This window comes from Pseudorasbora parva, unplaced genomic scaffold (genome assembly GCF_024679245.1).
Source record: "Pseudorasbora parva isolate DD20220531a unplaced genomic scaffold, ASM2467924v1 scaffold_33, whole genome shotgun sequence".
Taxonomy (NCBI): domain Eukaryota; kingdom Metazoa; phylum Chordata; class Actinopteri; order Cypriniformes; family Gobionidae; genus Pseudorasbora; species Pseudorasbora parva.
This window is the reverse complement of record NW_027125104.1, coordinates 574,087-592,333: the sequence shown is the minus strand read 5'-3', so window position 1 is coordinate 592,333 and position 18,247 is coordinate 574,087. Positions and strand designations below refer to the sequence as shown.

The 18,247-nt window shown below is 51.2% G+C and overlaps 14 non-coding genes and 1 pseudogene across 14 annotated transcripts; all 15 read right to left on the bottom strand.

The window, feature by feature from the left end:
* Positions 1-122: 122 nt before the first annotated feature.
* Positions 123-313, bottom strand: LOC137066793 (U2 spliceosomal RNA). Its single transcript, XR_010902680.1, has one exon. It is a non-coding gene; the product is annotated as a U2 spliceosomal RNA (small nuclear RNA).
* A 1,033-nt stretch (positions 314-1,346) lies between these two features.
* Positions 1,347-1,510, bottom strand: LOC137067101 (U1 spliceosomal RNA). Its single transcript, XR_010902922.1, has one exon. It is a non-coding gene; the product is annotated as a U1 spliceosomal RNA (small nuclear RNA).
* Positions 1,511-1,978: 468 nt separating this feature from the next.
* On the bottom strand, positions 1,979-2,169 carry LOC137066623 (U2 spliceosomal RNA). The gene has a single exon (XR_010902527.1). It is a non-coding gene; the product is annotated as a U2 spliceosomal RNA (small nuclear RNA).
* A 1,033-nt stretch (positions 2,170-3,202) lies between these two features.
* On the bottom strand, positions 3,203-3,366 carry LOC137067099 (U1 spliceosomal RNA). The gene has a single exon (XR_010902921.1). It is a non-coding gene; the product is annotated as a U1 spliceosomal RNA (small nuclear RNA).
* A 468-nt stretch (positions 3,367-3,834) lies between these two features.
* Positions 3,835-4,025, bottom strand: LOC137066622 (U2 spliceosomal RNA). Its single transcript, XR_010902526.1, has one exon. It is a non-coding gene; the product is annotated as a U2 spliceosomal RNA (small nuclear RNA).
* Positions 4,026-5,058: 1,033 nt separating this feature from the next.
* On the bottom strand, positions 5,059-5,222 carry LOC137067098 (U1 spliceosomal RNA). The gene has a single exon (XR_010902920.1). It is a non-coding gene; the product is annotated as a U1 spliceosomal RNA (small nuclear RNA).
* Positions 5,223-5,686: 464 nt separating this feature from the next.
* Positions 5,687-5,877, bottom strand: LOC137066821 (U2 spliceosomal RNA). Its single transcript, XR_010902706.1, has one exon. It is a non-coding gene; the product is annotated as a U2 spliceosomal RNA (small nuclear RNA).
* A 1,033-nt stretch (positions 5,878-6,910) lies between these two features.
* On the bottom strand, positions 6,911-7,074 carry LOC137067255 (U1 spliceosomal RNA). Its single transcript, XR_010903062.1, has one exon. It is a non-coding gene; the product is annotated as a U1 spliceosomal RNA (small nuclear RNA).
* A 464-nt stretch (positions 7,075-7,538) lies between these two features.
* Positions 7,539-7,729, bottom strand: LOC137066822 (U2 spliceosomal RNA). The gene has a single exon (XR_010902707.1). It is a non-coding gene; the product is annotated as a U2 spliceosomal RNA (small nuclear RNA).
* Positions 7,730-8,762: 1,033 nt separating this feature from the next.
* Positions 8,763-8,926, bottom strand: LOC137067352 (U1 spliceosomal RNA). Its single transcript, XR_010903151.1, has one exon. It is a non-coding gene; the product is annotated as a U1 spliceosomal RNA (small nuclear RNA).
* A 464-nt stretch (positions 8,927-9,390) lies between these two features.
* LOC137066820 (U2 spliceosomal RNA) lies at positions 9,391-9,581 on the bottom strand. The gene has a single exon (XR_010902705.1). It is a non-coding gene; the product is annotated as a U2 spliceosomal RNA (small nuclear RNA).
* Positions 9,582-10,614: 1,033 nt separating this feature from the next.
* LOC137067097 (U1 spliceosomal RNA) lies at positions 10,615-10,778 on the bottom strand. The gene has a single exon (XR_010902919.1). It is a non-coding gene; the product is annotated as a U1 spliceosomal RNA (small nuclear RNA).
* Positions 10,779-11,246: 468 nt separating this feature from the next.
* On the bottom strand, positions 11,247-11,437 carry LOC137066621 (U2 spliceosomal RNA). Its single transcript, XR_010902525.1, has one exon. It is a non-coding gene; the product is annotated as a U2 spliceosomal RNA (small nuclear RNA).
* Positions 11,438-12,470: 1,033 nt separating this feature from the next.
* On the bottom strand, positions 12,471-12,634 carry LOC137067096 (U1 spliceosomal RNA). Its single transcript, XR_010902918.1, has one exon. It is a non-coding gene; the product is annotated as a U1 spliceosomal RNA (small nuclear RNA).
* Positions 12,635-13,102: 468 nt separating this feature from the next.
* On the bottom strand, positions 13,103-13,279 carry LOC137066904 (U2 spliceosomal RNA; annotated as a pseudogene).
* Positions 13,280-18,247: the final 4,968 nt, after the last annotated feature.

Below are 18,247 nucleotides of genomic sequence, written 5' to 3'. Positions count from 1 at the left end.
GTCAACGGTCACCTCATCGTCATTCTGTATGCGCTTCCTGCGTATTTCTGTATTCTCTGACAAAAGTCCAGTGGTGTTGTTGGTTCTTCTATTAGTCACAACAATTCGCAGTCCCCAAAAAGGGGAAGCACACCGTTCCTGGAGGCACTGCAATACCAGGTCGATGCGTGGAGTGGACGGAGCAAGCCCCGGGTCCGGCTCCATGTGCCAAAAATCAATTTAATATGCAGTCCCCGGATAGGGGACGTATCAGATATTAAACTGATAAGAACAGATACTACACTTGATCTTAGCCAAAAGGCCGAGAAGCGATGACACAATGACGCAGCGGCAGGGGAGCCGGCAAAGGCGACGCCCATCTGGGAAGCGGTGAGGGGGGGGGGGGTTGGCAAAGGCCGTACGTCGTAGAGACCTGAAACTTTGAGGGATGGCACTAGCCACTCGCTCTACAACATCACCAAGGCTGGCCCCCCGATGGGCCCGGCGGTGGCGCTACAGCCACCGAAAGTACGAAATGGCTCGTAGCTCCCAAACCGCACGCCGCAGAACCAAGTGTCTTATATCATCGGAATCCTTGGCTCGAGCCGAGCGAGACGCATGCCTCGGATTCGAAGGTTGCGCTGGCGAAATTTTCGGGTATTTGGGATTTTGTGAAAAACCTACTTTTGCACACTAGTCCTAGGTCTTTTGCCCGATCTGGCCCAAACCAGTGCAGAAAGATTCTCTGGAGTCTGACTGTCCGTCCAGATCGGAAAAAAAGTGGGAATTTCGATTCAGCTTGGCGGCGGCAGGCCGAAACCTACGGGCTGGGCGAGGCGGGGTCTGCTAGAACGGCTATAGCTCTTGGACGGAACGAGACAATTTCACCCAAGCCGGTACACCCGTGCACGGGCTCAGTCTGGGGTCAGGCGAGAAAGGACGCGGTGAATGGCCACCTAGTGGCGCTTTAAAATGAAAAAGCAACAACATGAGAGCGGCTATAGGCGAACGTATGTCGCGTGCTTTTTCACAGCACGCGCACGAGACAGTCGTACCATACGACAGAAAACCTCCATCCGAACAACTTTGCCTTTGGGACCACTGCTGTCAATCAACTCGTCCGTTGAATATCAAAGTTTGTGGGAAAAACCACATTCGGCAAACCGGTCGCAGGTTTCGACAACCTCGATGAAAACAGACGCAGTTCAGTTCTCTGAACTCTCCGGGTCACTGGCTGACACAGCAGAAAGAGACAGAAACATAACAAAACTGGTGCAACTTCACCCTTTGGGGCAGTGGGCGGCGCCACAAGCGTCAAGAACCGCACGCTTTTTCCCTCCACGCTATCTGCTTTTAACCAGTGTGTACAGGGGAGAGCGCGAACGCAGTCCCCCACTACCATAAATTATGCAGTCGAGATTCCCACATTTGGGGAATTCGCAGGGGTCAGCACAACCGGAGTGCAATGGCCGAGCCTCGCCCTGGGTGAACCACCTTCCTGATCATGGTGTCTCCCCTGCCAGGTAAGTATGAGTTGCCTGGCCTCCAGGCAGAGGCGCCCTATCCCCCTTCGCCATCCTCAAACACGGTGACCTTCCCCTCCCCCAAGAAAAGGAAGGACGGGGCACCTTCCATTGCTTGACTGCTGCGTGCGTGCGTGCGTGACCTTGATTTGAATCAGGTGTCCCTAATCCATCCAACACAAACCCCTGATTCGACTCATCAGCTCGTTGGTAAAGACTCTCAAATAAGAGGGACATCAAAAAACGTGCTGTGACGGTGATGAGTCAGCCGGCCGGCAACCGACGCTTTTGTTCTTCTTTTTTCCCTATGCTCATATGACCGCAGCTTGCTGCTTTCTCTGTGGCACGGTCATCGTCAACGGTCACCTCATCGTCATTCTGTATGCGCTTCCTGCGTATTTCTGTATTCTCTGACAAAAGTCCAGTGGTGTTGTTGGTTCTTCTATTAGTCACAACAATTCGCAGTCCCCGAAAAGGGGAAGCACACCGTTCCTGGAGGCACTGCAATACCAGGTCGATGCGTGGAGTGGACGGAGCAAGCCCCGGTTCCGGCTCCATGTGCCAAAAATCAATTTAATATGCAGTCCCCGGATAGGGGACGTATCAGATATTAAACTGATAAGAACAGATACTACACTTGATCTTAGCCAAAAGGCCGAGAAGCGATGACACAATGACGCAGCGGCAGGGGAGCCGGCAAAGGCGACGCCCATCTGGGAAGCGGTGAGGGGGGGGAGGGTTGGCAAAGGCCGTACGTCGTAGAGACCTGAAACTTTGAGGGATGGCACTAGCCACTCGCTCTACAACATCACCAAGGCTGGCCCCCCGATGGGCCCGGCGGTGGCGCTACAGCCACCGAAAGTACGAAATGGCTCGTAGCTCCCAAACCGCACGCCGCAGAACCAAGTGTCTTATATCATCGGAATCCTTGGCTCGAGCCGAGCGAGACGCATGCCTCGGATTCGAAGGTTGCGCTGGCGAAATTTTCGGGTATTTGGGATTTTGTGAAAAACCTACTTTTGCACACTAGTCCTAGGTCTTTTGCCCGATCTGGCCCAAACCAGTGCAGAAAGATTCTCTGGAGTCTGACTGTCCGTCCAGATCGGAAAAAAAGTGGGAATTTCGATTCAGCTTGGCGGCGGCAGGCCGAAACCTACGGGCTGGGCGAGGCGGGGTCTGCTAGAACGGCTATAGCTCTTGGACGGAACGAGACAATTTCACCCAAGCCGGTACACCCGTGCACGGGCTCAGTCTGGGGTCAGGCGAGAAAGGACGCGGTGAATGGCCACCTAGTGGCGCTTTAAAATGAAAAAGCAACAACATGAGAGCGGCTATAGGCGAACGTATGTCGCGTGCTTTTTCACAGCACGCGCACGAGACAGTCGTACCATACGACAGAAAACCTCCATCCGAACAACTTTGCCTTTGGGACCACTGCTGTCAATCAACTCGTCCGTTGAATATCAAAGTTTGTGGGAAAAACCACATTCGGCAAACCGGTCGCAGGTTTCGACAACCTCGATGAAAACAGACGCAGTTCAGTTCTCTGAACTCTCCGGGTCACTGGCTGACACAGCAGAAAGAGACAGAAACATAACAAAACTGGTGCAACTTCACCCTTTGGGGCAGTGGGCGGCGCCACAAGCGTCAAGAACCGCACGCTTTTTCCCTCCACGCTATCTGCTTTTAACCAGTGTGTACAGGGGAGAGCGCGAACGCAGTCCCCCACTACCATAAATTATGCAGTCGAGATTCCCACATTTGGGGAATTCGCAGGGGTCAGCACAACCGGAGTGCAATGGCCGAGCCTCGCCCTGGGTGAACCACCTTCCTGATCATGGTGTCTCCCCTGCCAGGTAAGTATGAGTTGCCTGGCCTCCAGGCAGAGGCGCCCTATCCCCCTTCGCCATCCTCAAACACGGTGACCTTCCCCTCCCCCAAGAAAAGGAAGGACGGGGCACCTTCCATTGCTTGACTGCTGCGTGCGTGCGTGCGTGACCTTGATTTGAATCAGGTGTCCCTAATCCATCCAACACAAACCCCTGATTCGACTCATCAGCTCGTTGGTAAAGACTCTCAAATAAGAGGGACATCAAAAAACGTGCTGTGACGGTGATGAGTCAGCCGGCCGGCAACCGACGCTTTTGTTCTTCTTTTTTCCCTATGCTCATATGACCGCAGCTTGCTGCTTTCTCTGTGGCACGGTCATCGTCAACGGTCACCTCATCGTCATTCTGTATGCGCTTCCTGCGTATTTCTGTATTCTCTGACAAAAGTCCAGTGGTGTTGTTGGTTCTTCTATTAGTCACAACAATTCGCAGTCCCCGAAAAGGGGAAGCACACCGTTCCTGGAGGCACTGCAATACCAGGTCGATGCGTGGAGTGGACGGAGCAAGCCCCGGTTCCGGCTCCATGTGCCAAAAATCAATTTAATATGCAGTCCCCGGATAGGGGACGTATCAGATATTAAACTGATAAGAACAGATACTACACTTGATCTTAGCCAAAAGGCCGAGAAGCGATGACACAATGACGCAGCGGCAGGGGAGCCGGCAAAGGCGACGCCCATCTGGGAAGCGGTGAGGGGGGGGAGGGTTGGCAAAGGCCGTACGTCGTAGAGACCTGAAACTTTGAGGGATGGCACTAGCCACTCGCTCTACAACATCACCAAGGCTGGCCCCCCGATGGGCCCGGCGGTGGCGCTACAGCCACCGAAAGTACGAAATGGCTCGTAGCTCCCAAACCGCACGCCGCAGAACCAAGTGTCTTATATCATCGGAATCCTTGGCTCGAGCCGAGCGAGACGCATGCCTCGGATTCGAAGGTTGCGCTGGCGAAATTTTCGGGTATTTGGGATTTTGTGAAAAACCTACTTTTGCACACTAGTCCTAGGTCTTTTGCCCGATCTGGCCCAAACCAGTGCAGAAAGATTCTCTGGAGTCTGACTGTCCGTCCAGATCGGAAAAAAAGTGGGAATTTCGATTCAGCTTGGCGGCGGCAGGCCGAAACCTACGGGCTGGGCGAGGCGGGGTCTGCTAGAACGGCTATAGCTCTTGGACGGAACGAGACAATTTCACCCAAGCCGGTACACCCGTGCACGGGCTCAGTCTGGGGTCAGGCGAGAAAGGACGCGGTGAATGGCCACCTAGTGGCGCTTTAAAATGAAAAAGCAACAACATGAGAGCGGCTATAGGCGAACGTATGTCGCGTGCTTTTTCACAGCACGCGCACGAGACAGTCGTACCATACGACAGAAAACCTCCATCCGAACAACTTTGCCTTTGGGACCACTGCTGTCAATCAACTCGTCCGTTGAATATCAAAGTTTGTGGGAAAAACCACATTCGGCAAACCGGTCGCAGGTTTCGACAACCTCGATGAAAACAGACGCAGTTCAGTTCTCTGAACTCTCCGGGTCACTGGCTGACACAGCAGAAAGAGACAGAAACATAACAAAACTGGTGCAACTTCACCCTTTGGGGCAGTGGGCGGCGCCACAAGCGTCAAGAACCGCACGCTTTTTCCCTCCACGCTATCTGCTTTTAACCAGTGTGTACAGGGGAGAGCGCGAACGCAGTCCCCCACTACCATAAATTATGCAGTCGAGATTCCCACATTTGGGGAATTCGCAGGGGTCAGCACAACCGGAGTGCAATGGCCGAGCCTCGCCCTGGGTGAACCACCTTCCTGATCATGGTGTCTCCCCTGCCAGGTAAGTATGAGTTGCCTGGCCTCCAGGCAGAGGCGCCCTATCCCCCTTCGCCATCCTCAAACACGGTGACCTTCCCCTCCCCCAAGAAAAGGAAGGACGGGGCACCTTCCATTGCTTGACTGCTGCGTGCGTGCGTGACCTTGATTTGAATCAGGTGTCCCTAATCCATCCAACACAAACCCCCGATTCGACTCATCAGCTCGTTGGTAAAGACTCTCAAATAAGAGGGACATCAAAAAACGTGCTGTGACGGTGATGAGTCAGCCGGCCGGCAACCGACGCTTTTGTTCTTCTTTTTTCCCTATGCTCATATGACCGCAGCTTGCTGCTTCCTCTGTGGCACGGTCATCGTCAACGGTCACCTCATCGTCATTCTGTATGCGCTTCCTGCGTATTTCTGTATTCTCTGACAAAAGTCCAGTGGTGTTGTTGGTTCTTCTATTAGTCACAACAATTCGCAGTCCCCAAAAAGGGGAAGCACACCGTTCCTGGAGGCACTGCAATACCAGGTCGATGCGTGGAGTGGACGGAGCAAGCCCCGGTTCCGGCTCCATGTGCCAAAAAACAATTTAATATGCAGTCCCCGGATAGGGGACGTATCAGATATTAAACTGATAAGAACAGATACTACACTTGATCTTAGCCAAAAGGCCGAGAAGCGATGACACAATGACGCAGCGGCAGGGGAGCCGGCAAAGGCGACGCCCATCTGGGAAGCGGTGAGGGGGGGGAGGGTTGGCAAAGGCCGTACGTCGTAGAGACCTGAAACTTTGAGGGATGGTACTAGCCACTCGCTCTACAACATCACCAAGGCTGGCCCCCCGATGGGCCCGGCGGTGGCGCTACAGCCACCGAAAGTACGAAATGGCTCGTAGCTCCCAAACCGCACGCCGCAGAACCAAGTGTCTTATATCATCGGAATCCTTGGCTCGAGCCGAGCGAGACGCATGCCTCGGATTCGAAGGTTGCGCTGGCGAAATTTTCGGGTATTTGGGATTTTGTGAAAAACCTACTTTTGCACACTAGTCCTAGGTCTTTTGCCCGATCTGGCCCAAACCAGTGCAGAAAGATTCTCTGGAGTCTGACTGTCCGTCCAGATCGGAAAAAAAGTGGGAATTTCGATTCAGCTTGGCGGCGGCAGGCCGAAACCTACGGGCTGGGCGAGGCGGGGTCTGCTAGAACGGCTATAGCTCTTGGACGGAACGAGACAATTTCACCCAAGCCGGTACACCCGTGCACGGGCTCAGTCTGGGGTCAGGCGAGAAAGGACGCGGTGAATGGCCACCTAGTGGCGCTTTAAAATGAAAAAGCAACAACATGAGAGCGGCTATAGGCGAACGTATGTCGCGTGCTTTTTCACAGCACGCGCACGAGACAGTCGTACCATACGACAGAAAACCTCCATCCGAACAACTTTGCCTTTGGGACCACTGCTGTCAATCAACTCGTCCGTTGAATATCAAAGTTTGTGGGAAAAACCACATTCGGCAAACCGGTCACAGGTTTCGACAACCTCGATGAAAACAGACGCAGTTCAGTTCTCTGAACTCTCCGGGTCACTGGCTGACACAGCAGAAAGAGACAGAAACATAACAAAACTGGTGCAACTTCACCCTTTGGGGCAGTGGGCGGCGCCACAAGCGTCAAGAACCGCACGCTTTTTCCCTCCACGCTATCTGCTTTTAACCAGTGTGTACAGGGGAGAGCGCGAACGCAGTCCCCCACTACCATAAATTATGCAGTCGAGATTCCCACATTTGGGGAATTCGCAGGGGTCAGCACAACCGGAGTGCAATGGCCGAGCCTCACCCTGGGTGAACCACCTTCCTGATCATGGTGTCTCCCCTGCCAGGTAAGTATGAGTTGCCTGGCCTCCAGGCAGAGGCGCCCTATCCCCCTTCGCCATCCTCAAACACGGTGACCTTCCCCTCCCCCAAGAAAAGGAAGGACGGGGCACCTTCCATTGCTTGACTGCTGCGTGCGTGCGTGACCTTGATTTGAATCAGGTGTCCCTAATCCATCCAACACAAACCCCCGATTCGACTCATCAGCTCGTTGGTAAAGACTCTCAAATAAGAGGGACATCAAAAAACGTGCTGTGACGGTGATGAGTCAGCCGGCCGGCAACCGACGCTTTTGTTCTTCTTTTTTCCCTATGCTCATATGACCGCAGCTTGCTGCTTCCTCTGTGGCACGGTCATCGTCAACGGTCACCTCATCGTCATTCTGTATGCGCTTCCTGCGTATTTCTGTATTCTCTGACAAAAGTCCAGTGGTGTTGTTGGTTCTTCTATTAGTCACAACAATTCGCAGTCCCCAAAAAGGGGAAGCACACCGTTCCTGGAAGCACTGCAATACCAGGTCGATGCGTGGAGTGGACGGAGCAAGCCCCGGTTCCGGCTCCATGTGCCAAAAAACAATTTAATATGCAGTCCCCGGATAGGGGACGTATCAGATATTAAACTGATAAGAACAGATACTACACTTGATCTTAGCCAAAAGGCCGAGAAGCGATGACACAATGACGCAGCGGCAGGGGAGCCGGCAAAGGCGACGCCCATCTGGGAAGCGGTGAGGGGGGGGAGGGTTGGCAAAGGCCGTACGTCGTAGAGACCTGAAACTTTGAGGGATGGTACTAGCCACTCGCTCTACAACATCACCAAGGCTGGCCCCCCGATGGGCCCGGCGGTGGCGCTACAGCCACCGAAAGTACGAAATGGCTCGTAGCTCCCAAACCGCACGCCGCAGAACCAAGTGTCTTATATCATCGGAATCCTTGGCTCGAGCCGAGCGAGACGCATGCCTCGGATTCGAAGGTTGCGCTGGCGAAATTTTCGGGTATTTGGGATTTTGTGAAAAACCTACTTTTGCACACTAGTCCTAGGTCTTTTGCCCGATCTGGCCCAAACCAGTGCAGAAAGATTCTCTGGAGTCTGACTGTCCGTCCAGATCGGAAAAAAAGTGGGAATTTCGATTCAGCTTGGCGGCGGCAGGCCGAAACCTACGGGCTGGGCGAGGCGGGGTCTGCTAGAACGGCTATAGCTCTTGGACGGAACGAGACAATTTCACCCAAGCCGGTACACCCGTGCACGGGCTCAGTCTGGGGTCAGGCGAGAAAGGACGCGGTGAATGGCCACCTAGTGGCGCTTTAAAATGAAAAAGCAACAACATGAGAGCGGCTATAGGCGAACGTATGTCGCGTGCTTTTTCACAGCACGCGCACGAGACAGTCGTACCATACGACAGAAAACCTCCATCCGAACAACTTTGCCTTTGGGACCACTGCTGTCAATCAACTCGTCCGTTGAATATCAAAGTTTGTGGGAAAAACCACATTCGGCAAACCGGTCGCAGGTTTCGACAACCTCGATGAAAACAGACGCAGTTCAGTTATCTGAACTCTCCGGGTCACTGGCTGACACAGCAGAAAGAGACAGAAACATAACAAAACTGGTGCAACTTCACCCTTTGGGGCAGTGGGCGGCGCCACAAGCGTCAAGAACCGCACGCTTTTTCCCTCCACGCTATCTGCTTTTAACCAGTGTGTACAGGGGAGAGCGCGAACGCAGTCCCCCACTACCATAAATTATGCAGTTGAGATTCCCACATTTGGGGAATTCGCAGGGGTCAGCACAACCGGAGTGCAATGGCCGAGCCTCGCCCTGGGTGAACCACCTTCCTGATCATGGTGTCTCCCCTGCCAGGTAAGTATGAGTTGCCTGGCCTCCAGGCAGAGGCGCCCTATCCCCCTTCGCCATCCTCAAACACGGTGACCTTCCCCTCCCCCAAGAAAAGGAAGGACGGGGCACCTTCCATTGCTTGACTGCTGCGTGCGTGCGTGACCTTGATTTGAATCAGGTGTCCCTAATCCATCCAACACAAACCCCCGATTCGACTCATCAGCTCGTTGGTAAAGACTCTCAAATAAGAGGGACATCAAAAAACGTGCTGTGACGGTGATGAGTCAGCCGGCCAGCAACCGACGCTTTTGTTCTTCTTTTTTCCCTATGCTCATATGACCGCAGCTTGCTGCTTCCTCTGTGGCACGGTCATCGTCAACGGTCACCTCATCGTCATTCTGTATGCGCTTCCTGCGTATTTCTGTATTCTCTGACAAAAGTCCAGTGGTGTTGTTGGTTCTTCTATTAGTCACAACAATTCGCAGTCCCCAAAAAGGGGAAGCACACCGTTCCTGGAGGCACTGCAATACCAGGTCGATGCGTGGAGTGGACGGAGCAAGCCCCGGTTCCGGCTCCATGTGCCAAAAAACAATTTAATATGCAGTCCCCGGATAGGGGACGTATCAGATATTAAACTGATAAGAACAGATACTACACTTGATCTTAGCCAAAAGGCCGAGAAGCGATGACACAATGACGCAGCGGCAGGGGAGCCGGCAAAGGCGACGCCCATCTGGGAAGCGGTGAGGGGGGGGAGGGTTGGCAAAGGCCGTACGTCGTAGAGACCTGAAACTTTGAGGGATGGTACTAGCCACTCGCTCTACAACATCACCAAGGCTGGCCCCCCGATGGGCCCGGCGGTGGCGCTACAGCCACCGAAAGTACGAAATGGCTCGTAGCTCCCAAACCGCACGCCGCAGAACCAAGTGTCTTATATCATCGGAATCCTTGGCTCGAGCCGAGCGAGACGCATGCCTCGGATTCGAAGGTTGCGCTGGCGAAATTTTCGGGTATTTGGGATTTTGTGAAAAACCTACTTTTGCACACTAGTCCTAGGTCTTTTGCCCGATCTGGCCCAAACCAGTGCAGAAAGATTCTCTGGAGTCTGACTGTCCGTCCAGATCGGAAAAAAAGTGGGAATTTCGATTCAGCTTGGCGGCGGCAGGCCGAAACCTACGGGCTGGGCGAGGCGGGGTCTGCTAGAACGGCTATAGCTCTTGGACGGAACGAGACAATTTCACCCAAGCCGGTACACCCGTGCACGGGCTCAGTCTGGGGTCAGGCGAGAAAGGACGCGGTGAATGGCCACCTAGTGGCGCTTTAAAATGAAAAAGCAACAACATGAGAGCGGCTATAGGCGAACGTATGTCGCGTGCTTTTTCACAGCACGCGCACGAGACAGTCGTACCATACGACAGAAAACCTCCATCCGAACAACTTTGCCTTTGGGACCACTGCTGTCAATCAACTCGTCCGTTGAATATCAAAGTTTGTGGGAAAAACCACATTCGGCAAACCGGTCGCAGGTTTCGACAACCTCGATGAAAACAGACGCAGTTCAGTTCTCTGAACTCTCCGGGTCACTGGCTGACACAGCAGAAAGAGACAGAAACATAACAAAACTGGTGCAACTTCACCCTTTGGGGCAGTGGGCGGCGCCACAAGCGTCAAGAACCGCACGCTTTTTCCCTCCACGCTATCTGCTTTTAACCAGTGTGTACAGGGGAGAGCGCGAACGCAGTCCCCCACTACCATAAATTATGCAGTCGAGATTCCCACATTTGGGGAATTCGCAGGGGTCAGCACAACCGGAGTGCAATGGCCGAGCCTCGCCCTGGGTGAACCACCTTCCTGATCATGGTGTCTCCCCTGCCAGGTAAGTATGAGTTGCCTGGCCTCCAGGCAGAGGCGCCCTATCCCCCTTCGCCATCCTCAAACACGGTGACCTTCCCCTCCCCCAAGAAAAGGAAGGACGGGGCACCTTCCATTGCTTGACTGCTGCGTGCGTGCGTGCGTGACCTTGATTTGAATCAGGTGTCCCTAATCCATCCAACACAAACCCCTGATTCGACTCATCAGCTCGTTGGTAAAGACTCTCAAATAAGAGGGACATCAAAAAACGTGCTGTGACGGTGATGAGTCAGCCGGCCGGCAACCGACGCTTTTGTTCTTCTTTTTTCCCTATGCTCATATGACCGCAGCTTGCTGCTTTCTCTGTGGCACGGTCATCGTCAACGGTCACCTCATCGTCATTCTGTATGCGCTTCCTGCGTATTTCTGTATTCTCTGACAAAAGTCCAGTGGTGTTGTTGGTTCTTCTATTAGTCACAACAATTCGCAGTCCCCGAAAAGGGGAAGCACACCGTTCCTGGAGGCACTGCAATACCAGGTCGATGCGTGGAGTGGACGGAGCAAGCCCCGGTTCCGGCTCCATGTGCCAAAAATCAATTTAATATGCAGTCCCCGGATAGGGGACGTATCAGATATTAAACTGATAAGAACAGATACTACACTTGATCTTAGCCAAAAGGCCGAGAAGCGATGACACAATGACGCAGCGGCAGGGGAGCCGGCAAAGGCGACGCCCATCTGGGAAGCGGTGAGGGGGGGGAGGGTTGGCAAAGGCCGTACGTCGTAGAGACCTGAAACTTTGAGGGATGGCACTAGCCACTCGCTCTACAACATCACCAAGGCTGGCCCCCCGATGGGCCCGGCGGTGGCGCTACAGCCACCGAAAGTACGAAATGGCTCGTAGCTCCCAAACCGCACGCCGCAGAACCAAGTGTCTTATATCATCGGAATCCTTGGCTCGAGCCGAGCGAGACGCATGCCTCGGATTCGAAGGTTGCGCTGGCGAAATTTTCGGGTATTTGGGATTTTGTGAAAAACCTACTTTTGCACACTAGTCCTAGGTCTTTTGCCCGATCTGGCCCAAACCAGTGCAGAAAGATTCTCTGGAGTCTGACTGTCCGTCCAGATCGGAAAAAAAGTGGGAATTTCGATTCAGCTTGGCGGCGGCAGGCCGAAACCTACGGGCTGGGCGAGGCGGGGTCTGCTAGAACGGCTATAGCTCTTGGACGGAACGAGACAATTTCACCCAAGCCGGTACACCCGTGCACGGGCTCAGTCTGGGGTCAGGCGAGAAAGGACGCGGTGAATGGCCACCTAGTGGCGCTTTAAAATGAAAAAGCAACAACATGAGAGCGGCTATAGGCGAACGTATGTCGCGTGCTTTTTCACAGCACGCGCACGAGACAGTCGTACCATACGACAGAAAACCTCCATCCGAACAACTTTGCCTTTGGGACCACTGCTGTCAATCAACTCGTCCGTTGAATATCAAAGTTTGTGGGAAAAACCACATTCGGCAAACCGGTCGCAGGTTTCGACAACCTCGATGAAAACAGACGCAGTTCAGTTCTCTGAACTCTCCGGGTCACTGGCTGACACAGCAGAAAGAGACAGAAACATAACAAAACTGGTGCAACTTCACCCTTTGGGGCAGTGGGCGGCGCCACAAGCGTCAAGAACCGCACGCTTTTTCCCTCCACGCTATCTGCTTTTAACCAGTGTGTACAGGGGAGAGCGCGAACGCAGTCCCCCACTACCATAAATTATGCAGTCGAGATTCCCACATTTGGGGAATTCGCAGGGGTCAGCACAACCGGAGTGCAATGGCCGAGCCTCGCCCTGGGTGAACCACCTTCCTGATCATGGTGTCTCCCCTGCCAGGTAAGTATGAGTTGCCTGGCCTCCAGGCAGAGGCGCCCTATCCCCCTTCGCCATCCTCAAACACGGTGACCTTCCCCTCCCCCAAGAAAAGGAAGGACGGGGCACCTTCCATTGCTTGACTGCTGCGTGCGTGCGTGCCTGACCTTGATTTGAATCAGGTGTCCCTAATCCATCCAACACAAACCCCCGATTCGACTCATCAGCTCGTTGGTAAAGACTCTCAAATAAGAGGGACATCAAAAAACGTGCTGTGACGGTGATGAGTCAGCCGGCCGGCAACCGACGCTTTTGTTCTTCTTTTTTCCCTATGCTCATATGACCGCAGCTTGCTGCTTCCTCTGTGGCACGGTCATCGTCAACGGTCACCTCATCGTCATTCTGTATGCGCTTCCTGCGTATTTCTGTATTCTCTGACAAAAGTCCAGTGGTGTTGTTGGTTCTTCTATTAGTCACAACAATTCGCAGTCCCCAAAAAGGGGAAGCACACCGTTCCTGGAGGCACTGCAATACCAGGTCGATGCGTGGAGTGGACGGAGCAAGCCCCGGTTCCGGCTCCATGTGCCAAAAAACAATTTAATATGCAGTCCCCGGATAGGGGACGTATCAGATATTAAACTGATAAGAACAGATTTTTTTTTCTTTCGAAAAGTTTTATTGTTACATTTTTTCCATATTGATTTCAATTCATTTTCATGTTTATGCCACACATTTCTTTCTTCTTTAAAAAATAAAATAAACATACATGGTTACATCCATTAAAACACAAGTCACTTTTTTGTTAAAATCAGTTGATGTGTTGTGTAAAAGTCCTTGTATGTCAGTGTGGTGTTAAAAGAGGAATAAAATGAATGAAAACAATAAATATATTCATGATAAAACAGACTAAAACGTGACAATTAAAACTTCGTCTCTTGTACAGGATCAAGGGTGAGCCCCTACAAAACATGTCCATTCACTCCAGTTCTCCAGAACAGGCTCAAGGCTCCTCGCTTCCAGAGCCCAGCGGAGATCCCCTCTCCTCCGGCCCGCTGGCCCGCTGTTCCCGTAGCCAGAGTGGTGAGGGTGCATCTACGGGCGGCCAAGGTCGGTGGTGGCCGGGACCTTCTCGTGTGGCCTCGGCCCCCCCATCCGAATAACGACGTGCGGCCCACCCTGCAGCGCTGATCTTATCCTCTGCTCGCTCGCGTGGAGGGGGACCGTCACGCGTTTCCCCACCAGCAGGTTTCTGGTGACCCAGATGGCATCCTTTATCAGGTTAAGGGTGAGCCAGAGCGATGCAAATTCTTGTGTTGTTAGGGCTTTTAGGCCCTGACCCACCCCTAGGATGGCGAGCTTGTAATCCACCTGGGCCCCACCCGCTGGCAGGCACGGGAAAAACAGGGGGCCGGCCCTGGCCCACAGGTCCCGCGCAGCACCGCACTCCCAGAGCAGATGGTAGACGGTCTCCGGGGATTTACACCCGGACCGTGGGCAGGTGGGATTTTTGGCCATGCCTCTGGAGTGCATAACCGCCCTGACCGGGAGGATCTCATGAGCCACCATCCACGCCAAGTCCTTAAGCCTGTTCTGGAGAGCTGGGTGGGCAACGTTCCTCCAAACTTCTTTGGCCTCACTTGGCGTGAGGCCTGGAACTGGGCTCACCTTTTCTCGATCCTGCACAAGAGAGATAAGAGACTTATGGTTAGTTAAAATCGTCACATCTTCTGTTTCTAAAAAGTATTTCTTTAAAAATGTCTTGATAAAAATATACTCTTTTGGCAAGTTAAAAGACACTGGGGTTTTTAAATCAGTAGGTAAAATCTTTAGGCTTCTTAGGTAGGACCCCATCCAGAAACGAGCCATGGCCGCTGTCTTATTCTCTCTGGATGGGGTCAGCGCGTATCCGATGTGGAGGGCGGTAAAGCGGCTACCTAAAAACAAGTGGGGGTCAGGGAGGCCTTTCCCACCATTTTCCTTTCTTTTTTTAAAGACCTCCCTTTTCAGTCGTTCCCACTTGGACCCCCACAGGAAATAAAATACCGCCCTCTCCAGGTTGGCCAGGAATCTTCTTGGGGGACTAAAAACAGAACAGACAAGTAAAATCAGTGGTAAAATTATGGCTTTAAAAATTAAAACCTTCCCTTCCATTGTCATCTGTCTTAGTCCCCAAAAACCCAGTCTTTGCCTAACTTTCCCTAAGATGTCAGTCCAGTTTCCCCGTCCTCCACCCTCTCTGTCAAATTTTACACCTAAAACTTTCAAATCGTTGTCTTTAAAAACCAGATCCAGTCCACCTGTGTCGACGTCCCCCCACGGCCCGAAGAGCTGGGCCTCGGACTTGTTCCTATTGAGCTTGGCGCCCGAGGCCCGACCGTACCAGTCAGTCAAGTCCAATGCTCTTCGTACCGATAAAAGGTCAGTCGCTAAAAGGGTTATGTCGTCCATATATAAAACGCAGGTTGCTGTCAGTCCACCAGTCCCTGGGACGTCCAGTCCTTTAATCCATTTATCCCTTCTCAAGATTTGTGCCAGTGGCTCAATACAGGCCACATACAGAAGGGGAGATAAAGGACACCCCTGACGGACACCGCTGTGGATATTTACAGCTTTGGACAAATGCCCGTTAACCAAAATCCTGCTAACCAGACCATTGTAGAGCAGTCCCACCCAGGCTATAAACCTCCCTGGAAACCCCATTTTCTCCAGTACCTTAAAGAGGAACTGGTGCGAGATGCGGTCAAATGCTTTTTCAAAATCTAAATTTAGGACTACTAGCCGAATATTTCTGTCTCTCGCATAACAGATAGCATCTCTGATCAGTACCAGGCTGTCCGTGATCTTCCTTCCGGGCACAGCACATGCTTGATCCAGGTGAATTACGTCCTCTAAAACAGTCGACATGCGCATGGATAAAATTTTGCTAAAAATCTTACAATCAAAGTTTAAAAGAGTAATGGGTCGCCAGTTTTTTAAGTCAGTCTTGTCACCTTTTTTTAGCAAGAGTGAAACTATCCCTATTCTAAAACTGTCAGGAAGTCTGTCCAGAGTCTCAAATTCCTTAAAAACAGTCAGTAATTCGTGTGCTAAAATATCCCAAAAAGTGGAGTAAAACTCTAGAGGAAGTCCATCTATTCCTGGGGACTTTCCTCGTTTAAAACTTTTAAGAGCTTTGTCCATCTCTAAAATGTTAAAATCTTGAGATAAAATAGCACATTTGTCTAATTTCTTTTCTAAAAACTCTAAAACTTCCTTTATCGCGTCATTGTGTACTTCTTTGGTATTGTATAATTGTTCATAAAATTCTTCAGTTTCTTTTAAAATCTCTTTTGTGCTGTGGGCTTCCCTCCCTCCACTTTTTAAAACAGTAATTGTCCCACCCTGTGAAATTATCTTTTTAAAAAAATACCTAGTACACTTTTCTCCTTCCTCTGTTTCCCTCTCCCTGCTCCTTAAAATGACACCTTTGCTTTGTATTTTGGATAAAACTGACATCTCATCTTTTACCATTTTAATATCTTCATTAAAATCAAACCCGTCATTTAAAAGATTAAAATACCTTTGTAGTCGTTTTTGCAGCCCCATCATGCGTCGTTTAAATCTATTCTTTTTGTCTCTGCCTGTCTTTCTAAAAAAAAGTCTTGTCCGTTCCTTCACCATCTCCCACCACTGTGCACGTGAGTCATAAAAGTCTTGGAGGGTCTGCCATTGGCTGAACTGCTCCCTATATTCTCTGACTACCTCCTCATCTTCTAAGAGGGAGCAGTTCAGCTTCCACAGACCTCCCCCTACTGTCACACCAGTGGGCAGTGAAAGAGTGCAAGATAGCATTAAGTGGTCTGAGAAGAAGAGTGGGGTCAATGTAGCATCGGTTGGCGGGAAATCTCTTGTAAATAGGTAGTCGATTCGAGAGGCTTTGGTGCCGTCACCACTGAACCAGGTGAAGCCCTCCTCTCTTTGATGCATTATTTTAAAACAGTCAACTAACCTAAAATCTCTAACTAAGCTTTGTAATAAAACCGATGTCTTATCAATCTTAAAATCATCTCCCACCCTCTTTCTGTCCTTCTTTGATAAAACACAGTTAAAATCCCCTGCTACCACTAAAGGAGCCCTACCTAGCATGTGGGGCTGCAGGTCTTCTAAAAACTCATACCTTTCATTTTTATCCGTAAAACCATATACATTTAAAACGTTAAAATCCTTACCTAAAAAAGTCAGATTTGCTAAAATTGCCCGCCCGTCCTTCACCACAGTGCTGCCCTTCACCAAGATATTCTTATTGTTAATTAAAATAGCAACACCATCATTTTTGTTAAAATTGGACCCGCTCCAAATGGAAGGTCCTGGGGTCCAGAGCTCCTCCCATTTCCTGTAATTTGGTAAAAACGGCAAACCACATTCTTGCAATAAAAACACATCTGACTTAAAATATTTTAAAAAGGATAAGACGCTCTGTGCTCGCATATTGCTCTTCACACTTCTCACATTAATTGTAGAGATAGTGAGAGCCATGAGCAGTATGGCTAAAAAGGTACAAGTCATTTAAAAGATAAAACAAGAGTGGACTACAAAGACAGAATTAAAATCATGTTACATCTTGTTGCACTTCTCTTTCCTTTTCCCCAGAAATACTGGAATCAGGAAGGCAAGTGCTTGGCGCCTCAGGAGCCACAGAGGGGAACTCTTGCCACTCCTTTGGCGACGATGTTCTTAGCTTTATGTGCAGAAAAGAGACTTCATTTGGAGATTCTGGGGGCCACATACGGTCTAGATCTTCCGAAGAGGAACTATCTAGCCGATGCGATGCCCTCAGCCTTTTCTCCTCTGTTTGAACCAGAGGAGATCTCGCAGACCTTTTCTGCACTTGAGCATTGGGGAGAGAACAATCAGTTCCACTCCCACTGTCCACAACACTCAGCTCCGGGACTGTTTCTAGGGAGGAAGCCGTTTCCTCCTCTTCCTCCTCCATTTTCTCTTTACTTTCTTCTTGAGGATTGGCTTCCTCCCCTCGTTCAACTGCTAAAATTGACTCCGCCCCTGTGGCCACCCCACTTCCTCCTTCCTGTCCAATCCCTGAGGCTGGCTGGGATATTGAATTTCCCGCCAAAACCTCAGGGCCCGCCTCCTCACTTGTTTGTACATTGGGTGGGGCGGCCATTTTGTTGTTTTTCAACTTGTTGGCAAAACTTTTAGGGCAATCTCTGTAGAGATGGGTTGATTCTCCACAGAGGTTACACTTTCTGCCATTTTGGCACTCTTCAAAGGTGTGTCCAATTTCTCTACACTTTCTGCATATTACTTCCTGACATGCCTCGGCGAGATGTCCAAGTTTGCCACATTTGCGGCAAAGCTTGGGCATCCCTTGGTAGTGGATGTAGCCTCTATTCTCGCCCAACACAATCATTGATGGTATTTGACTCAGACCATGGTAGCTGTTGGGATCTGCCCATTGTTTGATGGGCACTCTCCACGCACAGCTCCAGATACCGTCCTCATCTAAAACCTTGACTGGTGGTCCACGAATAGAGCAGTATCTTGCCAACCATACAACAATATCCTCTCCACTCACAGTTTCATTAAACATCCTGACAATCACCACTTTCAGTGAATTATCAGTTAGCTTTTCCACTGTGAACATGGAG